The sequence below is a fragment of the Stigmatopora nigra genome, chromosome 11 (genome assembly GCF_051989575.1).
Source record: "Stigmatopora nigra isolate UIUO_SnigA chromosome 11, RoL_Snig_1.1, whole genome shotgun sequence".
NCBI lineage: Eukaryota > Metazoa > Chordata > Actinopteri > Syngnathiformes > Syngnathidae > Stigmatopora > Stigmatopora nigra.
Window position 1 is genome coordinate 3,097,838 of NC_135518.1, and position 11,846 is coordinate 3,109,683.

Here is an 11,846-nt window from a genome sequence, read left to right on the forward strand (position 1 = left end):
AATGTTTTAATATTCATATTGTTACTTTTCTTTGTTCATTTTTTTAACAGTCTAAGCATAATTCACTGTTTCTAAGTCTAAATTGTACTTGATTTTTTAGAACATTTTATGCTAGCAAGCTAGAAGTGCTGGGCTGGGGGACTACTATACACTAAAGCAACGGTTGGGAACCAATGGCTCGGGAGCCACATGTGGGGCTCTTTTGGTGGGTGCATGAGGCTCTCCGCTAACCCCTGAGCTAAAATATGGAAACAGCTGAGTCCCAAACCAACCAATATCTAGCGTCTTTTTAGTCATATTTTTAAAAATTACTTCTCCATGCAAATTGTCGTTGATACTAATTGATTAGCAATGGCATAACAATGTTGTCAAAAGGATTCAAAGGATTTTTGTACTTAAAAAGTGGTGAAATGAGAAAACAAAATTCACACATTTTCATGTATATTTTGACTTTTAAAGTATGACTCTCAAGGAAGAACATTTAAAAATATGAATTTTTTTATGGATCTCCCTGTCAAAAAGGTTCCTGACCCCTGCACTATGGCGTATTATGCTAATTATGTTTTGTCTTTTTGTCATGTTAATGATGTTGAAATATTTGCAAGGAATGTTTCATGTGTAATACAGAATGTATATATTATGTATGTAAATATATTTCAACCAAACCACATAGGCCTCAATAACCCTGCACAAGCTGTATTTTCTTACAGTGGCTCCTAAATGGCTTCATTGGAACAGCACAGTAACTTAGCTGAATGAAGCAAGTGCTGGCTAGGCATGGGTTTGGTTTGAGCGCCTTCTCCTTCCTTCTCTTTTGAGGTCACTCAGCAGGAGTGGGTGGTTGTAGTAAAAGAGGGTACTCCTCCCCCACCTTGGAGTCACTGTGTTCACCCGCTCCTCTAACACTCCTTTCTGTCCCTGTACGCTAGACTTCATCGGTATTTGCTTTCAAAAAAGCTGTTCCGCCTCCTCTCACTTGCTGTCTTCTCGGGCTCTCCAACACACACACACACACACATACACACACACAACACACACACACTGACACATACACACAACCCAAGCAACCCACTATAGTTTTCTCCAGAAATATAGACAAAAAGGATCGGATCAATAAAGCAGGATATGTGTGGAGCAGCGATGTGTGAAAATAGGGGCTACAACAGAATACAGTACATACACATTGACCCCCTTGCCCCATTACACACACACACACACACACACACACACACACACACACCGGGTTGCAAAGATGAAAGTGACATGACCACTATAGGTCTCTGAACGCTGCAGAGCGAAGCCCCCGAATTGAGACTGAATGAGTTGAATAGGCTCAGCCTTTCTTTACTCCTTTCACTCTCTATAGGCTTTAACTGTTGGAACTCTTCATTTCTGACAATGGACAAATGCACTAAAACTCTTTTTTTCCCCAACCATGCAAATCAGCTCAACTCTGGCTAAGGTTGTTAACTTGTGGAGAGAAATACATACACTCTAAATAAAAATTGTTTAGCAAATATGAGATGTTATACGTTTGGTTAACCTTTTTGAAATTTATTATTTTGGGTCTAACCTTTATTTAACCAGATAAAACCCGTTGAGATCTCTTTTGCAAGCGTGCCCTGGCCACGTCCACGCTCACACTCAGACCTAGGGGCAATTTAGAGTAATCAAACAGCGTAATATGCATGTTTTTTTTTTGGAAAGTGGGAGGCAGCCGGAGTGCCCAGAGAAAACCCACGCAAACCCATGCAAACTCCATACAGGAGGACTGACCTGGATTCGAACCCAAGACCCCAAAAGTGTGAGTCCGATGTGCTAAACTTATTCTTTTCCTTAAATTATTTGTTTGTATTAAGTGAAAAGGTTGTGAACACATTGCATTTCTTGAGCTTAATTGAATTTTAGTTTTCAGCTTTGTTCACAATAGTAGGACACCAAACTTTTTGGGATAATTAAGAAATAAAATCTATCCACTAGATAGTTATTAGTTACTTTGTTTGTAAACGACGAATTAGAACAAATAAAAGCATGTTTTTCCATTCCAATATTCTGTTTTTTGGTGTTTTTTAAATTAAAAAATGCATTTCACAAAAATAAAATATATATAAAAATAAACTATATAAATATATATATATATATATATATATATATATATATATATATATATATATATATATATATATATATATATATATATATATATATATATATATATATATTTTTTTTTTTAATATTTTTTTTTTTGTGAAATGCATTTTTTTTATTACCCAAAAAAGTTTGGCTTCCTGCTATTGAGAACAAAGCTGTTGTGTAAAATGCATTGGGAACACAAAAGTATTCCCAGAACGTTGCAGTTGTGAAAGTAAAGCTGCTCCATATGGCAAGTGCATTTCCATAACTTGTGTTTAATTAACTTGACATTTACACAAGATGAAGTGAAACGCATAAGTCCAAAGATGAGTTTGAAGATCATTAGCAGTGTCTAAGAGATAATAGTGAAAGCTAACAGCAAATATCGCTGCTAAAGGGGCTCACAAAGACGACATCAAGTGTTTGTTGACTGCTCAGGCTGAAGAGCAAACACAAAACTTTGAATCTTTCAACAATAATTACACTCATCCCATAGCTCTGCGATGCTGTATCTGTTCTCGCAGCTACTGCATTCCCCACACGCTGATGTTTATTTATTTGTGGCTTAGTGGTATTAGGAAACCAGGAGATGGGCTTGTGTTACTGTATTTACTCACATCCAAGCAGACAACTAAAATAAATAGATAAATAAATAAAATAAAATAAAGGGCAGCCCGGTGCAGCGAGTGGTTAGCCCGTCGGCCTCACAGCTCTCGGGTCCTGGGTTCAAATCCAGTTTGGTCCACCTGTGTGGAGTTTGCATATTCTCTCCGGGCCTGCGTGGGTTTCCTCCGGGTATTCCGGCTTCCTCCCAAATTCCAAAAACATGCATTTTAGGCTGATTGGATAGTCTATATTGCATCTGGGTATGAGTGGGAGTGTGAAATGGTTGTTTGTCTCCTTGTACCATGCGATTGGCTGGCCACAGATTCAATGTGTCCCCCACCTCTGGCCCAGAGTCAGCTGGGATAGGCTCCAGCACCCCCTGTGACCCCAATGAGGATAAAGTGGTTCAGAAAATGAGAGTGGAAAATAAAATAACAAGGAGTTTGTATTACACGTATTATCACGTTATCATACAGTTTAAATTTAAAATTGTATGACTTAACAGAGAACGCAAAGAGAGAGAAAAACAAGTCATGAAGATTTTTTTGCCATTCGAGTTTCACGGGCAAATGAGCTTAGTTTTTTTCGCATAATGGATCAAGTTGCAAAAGGAAAAAATGTTTGGATTCCGATGTCGGATAAGTTCAAAGATCAAATATGAGGAGAACTGTCTTGTCCACGCGATGCAAAACCAAGTGGAGGAGGATGGCAGTAAAACACTTCCAGCGGGTTTGAATTTGGAATAGAAATGCGTGAAAGACGTATAAAACCGTGACAAAAGAAAAGTAAAGGAATGTGAAAGTCACTTTAGTTGATGTCAACATCACCACAAACTTCTTACCTCTTTTCACTGTGTCGCTGCTGCTTTCCCCACTCTTCTTTTTGTCCAATTTTAACTTTGACTCTCCGATTCCTCCGGGAATGCCGAAGCACAATTGGTGAAAAAAAAGAACACGGCTTTAACTCGCGTCTCCGAAAGTAACGCAAAACACCATGTACGAAGTTCACCAAAGTTTTTCAAACAAGGCAAAGTTTTTCAACACTCCTCAAAAGGGAGCCGAAAAAGTCACGTCCGACTTTTTCAGCCAGCCCATCGTCTCCCCACGCAGAAAAGGTGCGCTCCGTGGTTCTCACTTTGTGCGCCTTTCTTTCAGCCACCAGTCGTGAGAGTTTGGGTCAAAGTTAGCAGGAGCAAAATGTGTTTAGAATCGGATTGGCGGACAGTTGCTGAGAAGACATGCGGTGGTGTTGAGATCATCAGGGCTGCTGATCTGTTTTCAATCCGACCCCCGTCTCCCCCTCTTCCTCCTTCACCTCCTCCTCCTCCTCCTCCTCCTCCTCCTCCTCCTCCTCTTCTCTCCCTCCCCATGCTCCCTGGTGAGTTGGGACATTTGCTGCACCAGATGGGCCGGGCTAACTCAATCCAGAAGTTTTAGGCCTGTCATTGACTTAGATAATGTTACATTTATTTTTCAGTTGTTGTGGTACTTAATGGTAGTGTCTTACTTACTTAGTTGACTTATAAGGAATAAGACAGTAAAAGGTCAAACCTACCATAGACATTAAACATGCGTTTTCAGTGAATTCCATTCCGATGACCACATCGCAAAACATCCCACTGAGATGGGTGTAGTTCATGTTCTACAAAAATAGTTACAGTTTTGGATGGAAAAGTGTATTACTTAATAAACTACTTGCCTGGAAAGTTACCGTATTTTCACACCTATAAAATGCACCGTCTAATAGGACGCAGTCTCAGTTGCGGGCATATTTTCTGTTTTTTTTTTTTCTATACATTGGGCGCTTCCTCTGAAAAGGTGCTAGCATGACACTAGGCTAACGTTTGTTATGCTAGCCGCTAGTTTATGTTATGCTAGCCTCTAGCATGTGTTATGCTATCTGATAGCATATGTTATGCTATCTGATAGCATATGTTATGCTATCTGATAGCATATGTTATGCTCTCTGATAGCATATGTTATGCTATCTGCTAGCATATGTTATCCTATCTGCTAGCATATGTTATGCTATCTGCTAGCATATGTTATCCAATCTGCTAGCATATGTTATGCTGGCTGCTAGCGTATGTTAGGCTTCCTGCTAGTTTTTTTAGACGGCACGTTCAGAACTAAGTTTGAAAATGCTTCATTGAGGTAAAGCTCTAATTAGCTGTTTCTTTGAGTATTGAGAGTGTTTTTGTGGGTTAAAAGCGCTGCGCGCATGCGGAAGTCAAATGCCTTGCCTCACCCCTGAGATGTTTTGAGTGGATTTACCGTAATGCTTGGAATGCACATTGAGGTTAGTTTTGGGATAAACGTCCACTGGGTTACTCGCAATAAGTAGCGTGTCGGCAAGAAATAAAACCAGTTACTAAAGTGGTCAGGGCCATACAAAAATGTAATTTAGTGCACAGACAAGGCGACCGATTGGGCACAATGACCATTTTAGAGAAAATGTAGACTTTTAAGTGAGCCTTATAAGTGTGAAAATACGGCATCTCATGGTAGAGATAAGATCGAGCTGAAATAGTCCAGAGTCGGGACGAGGAGGGGAGTTTTATGATAAATTAAAGCCTGTCTTTTGTAACAAAATCAAAGTTAAACTAGACTCAATTAACATTTATATATTTATAAATGAATAATTTGAGATACGGGTAAAATTCCAAGTTGGCGCCGTTCACACGGCAGCCAGTGGCAGTAGCTCTGTCCACTCTAATGTTTTTCGTGTTTTACAGCCCTTCTATCTTTTTTTAAATTACATTAATATTTCGTAATACATTCATTTTTACCTTACTTTGTACTTTATACTTTTTATTTAATGTTTTTACAACTTTCTTTCTTATGTTAGCATGTTTTGCTACTTCTTTTTTTGGAACCATTCAGCCATGCCTACACTGTCATACACATGAGACTAGCTTTTACAATACGCAGCAGAATGAGCAACACCACAATGTCGCTGGAAAATCTGAGCTGGACAAAAGTGCCGGGAGAAGAAGAGACGCTTCAGACCAACCATTCCATCATGGGATAACATAGAAGAGCTGTCGGCGCTTACCAGACCGGAAACAGAGTCGAGGAGTTCTACTCTGGTACTGTTGTCTTCAGCTCCAGACTATTGAGGAACTGTGCGGATAAGCTTGGAAGAGTGACTCTGCATATTCTCTACCTCAGTCACAGTCTGCAGAAGTTCCATATCTTGTGGAAGACTTCCTGTGCGTTGTTCCAGTTTTTGTCCAACTTTACAAGGCCTTTTTGAGCCTGTATCCATTTTAGCTACCACAACCAAGATGGTGCCGTTCAGTGGCAGCCGGTGGCGGTAGCTCCGTCCACTCTTGCTCGTTTTGTGTTTTTGCTGCTTTTCTGTCTTAATGATTTGGTGATTCTTAATGATCCCATTTACTTTTATTTGCTTTGTACTTTGTGCTTTTGTTTTGTTGTTCTGTCTACTCACCCTCTTGCTACTGTCACAATGACATTTCCTGATTACGGGATGAATAAAGTTATCCAATCCAATACAATACGAGAAAGTCAGGTGGCCGAGACGGGAGAGGCCGCTTATGATTTCAGACGCTTATGATTTCTCACCGCAACTCCCTCGTTTAAAGATCTCTATGAGCACTGGGCGGAGCATTGCATCCCCCCCCCCCCCCCCCCCCATTAGTCCGTAAAGAATTAAGGGAAAACAATGGGTCCGAACCAAGCAGGTGTATTGAAGAGTTGTGCAAAGAAAAGGTGTATGATGAGAGTAATCATTAAGCATGAAATAATGAAAAAATATGAGTGTTGTACGCGTGATGGGGCTTGCTCGCCAGTACGAGAGGAGTACTTCCCGGACAAGTTGGCAAGTGGTCGTGTGTTATCCTATTGTGAGGACATTTGTGTGCGTCATTTTCTGAATATTCTGAAGGGAAGACAAAAGCAAACAACACTAGATAGGTTCCTTTTAAAAATTCCAGCTGAAAGTAAGGGTGGAGGCGGGGCAAAAACAGCTCACCAGGATATATAAAATTTTTAAAAAATTAGAATGAACTTTAGTGTAAGGTTAGATTACATTTCTTTTGAGTGTGTCTGTATCATAATCCAAGTTCATTTAAATTAGTTTATGTTATGTTACGAGCGCATTGCTGTGCAAAAAGTCTCTCTCTCTCTCTCTCTCTCTCTCTCTCTCTCTCTCTCTCTCTCTCTCTCTCTCTCTCTCTCTCTCTCTTTTCCTCTCTCCCCCCCTCCAGTAGGAGTCATTGTAGTGAATAAAGTCTCTTTTTAATATTCCTATCCACTAGATAGTTATTAGTTACTTTGTTTGTAAATGGCGAATTAGAACAAATAAAAGCATGTTTTTCCATTCCAATATCCTGCTTTTTGGTGTTTGTTTCAGAAGGTAAGAACAAATTAATTTGTATTTAGTTTATTTCTATGAGTAAAGTTGATTTGAAATATGAGTAAATCGACATACGAGCTCGGTCCCGGAATGTATTAAGCTGGTATCTCTCAAGGTCTTACTGTATAAATATTTGACAAGCACTGTGAGGAGTTTGCATGTTCTCCTTGTGCTTGCGTGGGTTTTCTCCGGGTACTCCAGTTTCCAACCATGTAACAAAAAAACATGCAGGGTAGGCTGGTTGAACACTCTAAATTTCCCCAAGGTATGAGTGTGAGAGAGAATGGTTATCCGTCTCCTTGTACCCTGCCATTGGCTGGCTACTGATTCAGGGTGTCTCCTGTCTTGTGCCCGAAGTCAGCTGGGGTAGGCTTTGAACCCCCTGCGACCTTATTGAAGATAAAGCGGTTCAGAAAATGAAATGAGATGATATACATATGTGAAGCAGCACCACCCAATTGTGTAAACAATATACAAAAAAAAACAGGAATGCAAAGGCAACAAGATGAATGAAGAATGCTTAATATGTATATAAAGATACCAAATGAGGTACACCCTAAACCAAAATAATGTAGAAATAATATCTGTCAGAGAAATATCACATTTCAATCATTTATTTGGCCATTTCTTGATTGACAATTAAGAAATAAATCATCAGTCGTAAAATGTGTCATTCTTAATGTCAAGTTGTTGCCCCCACGAGTATAGTTTATTTAATAAGAGGCAGTACATAATAATGAACATATTCATGTTAATGAACATGTATATGTATATATCTAAGATTGTAGTGAAGTGTTAATTTCCATCTTTAGTCCCTTGTGTAGCTTGAAGATACTATATATATTCCACGGTCTGGCAGAATAAGCATGTCACCACAATGATCTCAGAAACAAGATGGCCAAATGTCAAAATAAGAGCCGAATAAATCATTCATTACATCAAAGAAATGCTTAAAACAGCATATAATTTGAAGTTGGTCCATGAGTGGAGTTGTGCTGCTACTCCCTCCCTACTACTTGCTAGGACCTGTTGCACAAGTGCTCTCTGTGTTTTAAAAAAGAAAACAATGTGACTCGGCGGCCCGGTGGAACAAGTGGTTAGTGAGTCGGCCTCAAAGCTCTGGGGTCCTGGGTTCAAATCCAAGTCACATTCACCTGTGTGGAGTTTGCATGTTTTGGGGTCTGCGTGGCTTTCCTCCGGACCAGTTTCCTCCCATATTCCAAAAACATGCATGGTAGGCTGATTCAACACTCCAAATTGCCCTTAGGTATGCCACCGATACAAGGTGCCCCCTGCCTCTGGCCCAGAGTCAGCTGGGATAGGCTCCAGCACCCCCACGACCCCAATGAGGATTAAGCGGTTCAGAAAATGAGATGAAACAATGTGACTTATTGGATGACTCCTACTTTCGAGATAGCCGGTGCACACCTCGACAATCGTGGTTTGGATTACTCATGGGTTTTGTATCGATTGGGGATCTTGCCATAGATACACACTTACCTCTTGGATCTACGAATGGATATCTGGTAAAATTGTTTTTATCTTTTCAGCGCTAATAAAAGTTATATACATTCTGTATGCAGGAGAGTGGTGGAGTGTGTAGAGTTTGGGTGTTCTCCTCAGCCTTGTGTGGGTTTTCTCCAGGTATTCCAGTTTCCTTCCACATTTCAAATCAAGCATGGTCGGCTAGTTGAACACTCTAAATTGTTCTTACCTAAGCGGAGTGTAGGTGTAAATGGTTGTTTGTTTCATTGTGCCCATCAATTGGTTGGCAACCAAGTGAGGGTGCCTCCACCTTTTGCCTGTAGTTGGCTGGGATGGGTTCCAGCACCCTCCGTGACTCATTTGAGGATAAACGGATGGGAAATGAATTCATGAATACATATGCACACACACAGGCAAACACACCCCAATATAACATTCAGCGGTCCCAATATAAGGCACAAAATAAAAGGATTTTAGGCATTTAAACATGCGGCTGCTGTTCAAAGCGAGCACCTAAATTTGGAAGAAAGGTGATTCACACATAACCATCCATGGGGTTTACTGAAAATTGTCCAAAAAAGAGAAAACACTGTTGTTAGTGGCAGTTCTGTGTCCAGAAATGCCTTGTTGATTCAAAAAATCAGAGGAGGTGGGCCAGACTGGTTAGAGCTGACAGGATTGCTACCTGGTGTTGTCTTATGGTGCTCTGGCCACTTTCATCAAGGTTTGACGTGGATTTTGTTCATTGATGACTTTCTCGATGACTCCATTGGAATGAGCGGTTACTCCACTTACTGCTACTGACTAATACCATAGTCAAACTACCTATCAATTGAAATCATTGAAGTTTGAAATATTGTGTTGCCAAACTTTGGATTCAAAAGCAGACTTCACAATGAATGAGCAATAAAACTGAATTAAAATATCAATGTGCACGCACAATGTTAAAACATGAAGAAATATTGAAATGAAAGACAATGATTACAGGTGGCAAATGAGAAGATATATTGTTTTTCGCATAATGTTGGGAGATTAAAATAATATGGAGAATACAATCAGTCGTAATGTTACGAAATTTAAGTTGTTTTCTTGTTTTTACGAACCCAACAACATTGCTTTTCACGTAATATTAGAAGATTTAAGCAATATTGGACGGGAACGGATAACTTTATTCATCTTGTATTCGGGAAATTTCATTGTGACAGTAGCAAGAAGAAAAAAAAGAAGAAAAAATACATAGTTACAAGTTAGACAGTACGGACACAGAGGCCACAGAATGCATGACGGCGCCATCTTGGAGCAAAAGTAAAACAATTATGATATCTAAAACGTTACGTCACTTAGTTCTGTGTCACTCAAACTGAAAGTTGTTTGGGGTCAGCAGACATTAACTTTTGGTTGAATTGGGTCTTTGTGAAACATTAGATTTTGGAATAATTTGTGGAGTTTATTTGATTCCTGGTGATAAAACCTTGATGAGAATGAATTTATATTTTAAATATTGAGCTAATAGTGTGCTTTGAGATTTTTTCAAAACCTGGTTTTCGTCTTTCTTTCCCGAACATAAAATAAGTAAAAACCTACAAAATCATGTTCTATTTGGTCCCCTTTGCTCATCATGTAAAGAGATAACACTGTAGATAAGCAGTGTTTAAAATTGATGGGTGTTATTTTTGTTCGATTTTCTTGGGATGATATTTGATCAAATAAAAATGGCTGCCTCGTGGTGTAGAGTTTCACTCACCTGATTTCAGTGTGGGCAGGCGTGGGCTCAATTCCTGCTGGGGCAATATGATTGTGAGTTCAGATTAACGTTTGTCCCTCTGTGTGCCATATGGCTGGGTGGCGACCAGTCTAGAAAAAAAAAAATTAAATTCATAATTTGAATATACTGAGAGACCCCTTTATATTAATAACTTTCAGTTTTTTTGGCGATACCATATTTTTTTGGAATATATTTAGGTTGCACCAGCCAAAAAATGCACAATGTTGAGGCAAAGAATATATATAATTCATACTGGAGTATGAATCGCTTTTTGTCTGAAGGAAATTTTTATTTATTTAGAAGCCAAGGACAAATATACGTCGAAGTAACAATAATAAAATAGAGAACAACAGGCCAAATAGGCATGTGTTAAAATAACAGTTTTTCAAAAAACTATAAATTGAAAGGTTGAGTAAGAAATAAAAACACTCACAAAAATATGCATGTCGCATTTGAGATTTTAAGTGACTGGACAAGCCAACCTAAGAAAAAAAGTCAGATTCATAGTCTGGAAAATATGGTAATAACATCAAACAACCGTTTCCCTGTAATCCAGGTTTGCACAACCATAAGGATACATTTTGTATGCTTCCTCTTTAAAAACGGTTGCACCTTAGCAAAATTCCTGGTTAAAAAAACACAGTCAACTGTTTAAAGTATACAAGGACCTTCCATTATTGGCAATTTTCTGTCATATTGAAGGAGTCACTTAACTTTCAACATGACCTTCATAGTCTAAAGATGACCAAAACTAAAGAGATGATTAGTGGGTCTTGTCAGTGAGTCACAGACAGGACAATTCATTGATAATTTCCAATTTGTCTCCAATACTTAGGTTATGGCACTTCTTTTTTTCATCTCTTTAGTTTGGTTGAAAAAGTGAAGTGGTTGGAAAATAACTATATCTCTATTTGTAAAACCAGCTAAGAATTAACGAATGCATGTTACAGATGTTGCTGTGTCTGGATGTTACGTTGTGTCCTATTAAAGAGAATTGGCATCAGATGTGTGTTTGTCGAGAACAAAAAGCGGAATAGTATTGAATAGTTTGGGTGCTAGACAAAATGATCTCAAGTTTGCATTCGTATAAAGTATTACATTATACTGAATGTCTCATCTCTCTCTTTCATTTTCTGAACCGCTTTATCCTCATGAGGGTCGCAGGGGGTGCTGGAGCCTATACCAGCAGGCCAGGGACGGGGGATACCCTGAATCGGTGGCCAGCCAACCGCTTGGCACAAGGAGATGGACAACCATACACACCACCCATACCTAGGAGCAATTTAGAGTGTCCAATCAGCCTACCATGCATGTTTTTGGAATGTGGGAGGACCGGGGAGAACATGCAAACTCTACACAGGTGGACGTGAGCTGGATTTGAACCCAAGACCTCAGAGCTGTGAGCTGAAATATGCCATTAAATTATGCCTTTTGCCATTAAATATGGCATCAACCCCTGTTTGTCTACTTAAATCCTTTC

General features: G+C 39.3%; 1 protein-coding gene across 1 annotated transcript in view; it reads right to left on the reverse strand.

The window, feature by feature from the left end:
• Positions 1-3,992, reverse strand: part of gli2a (GLI family zinc finger 2a) — a 69,455-nt gene extending 65,463 nt beyond the window's left edge. The window contains exon 1 of the mRNA XM_077728403.1: positions 3,581-3,992. The gene's annotated coding sequence lies outside the window, so the exon portion shown is untranslated. The remainder of the gene's footprint in view (positions 1-3,580) is intronic.
• Between the last annotated feature and the right edge of the window lie 7,854 nt (positions 3,993-11,846).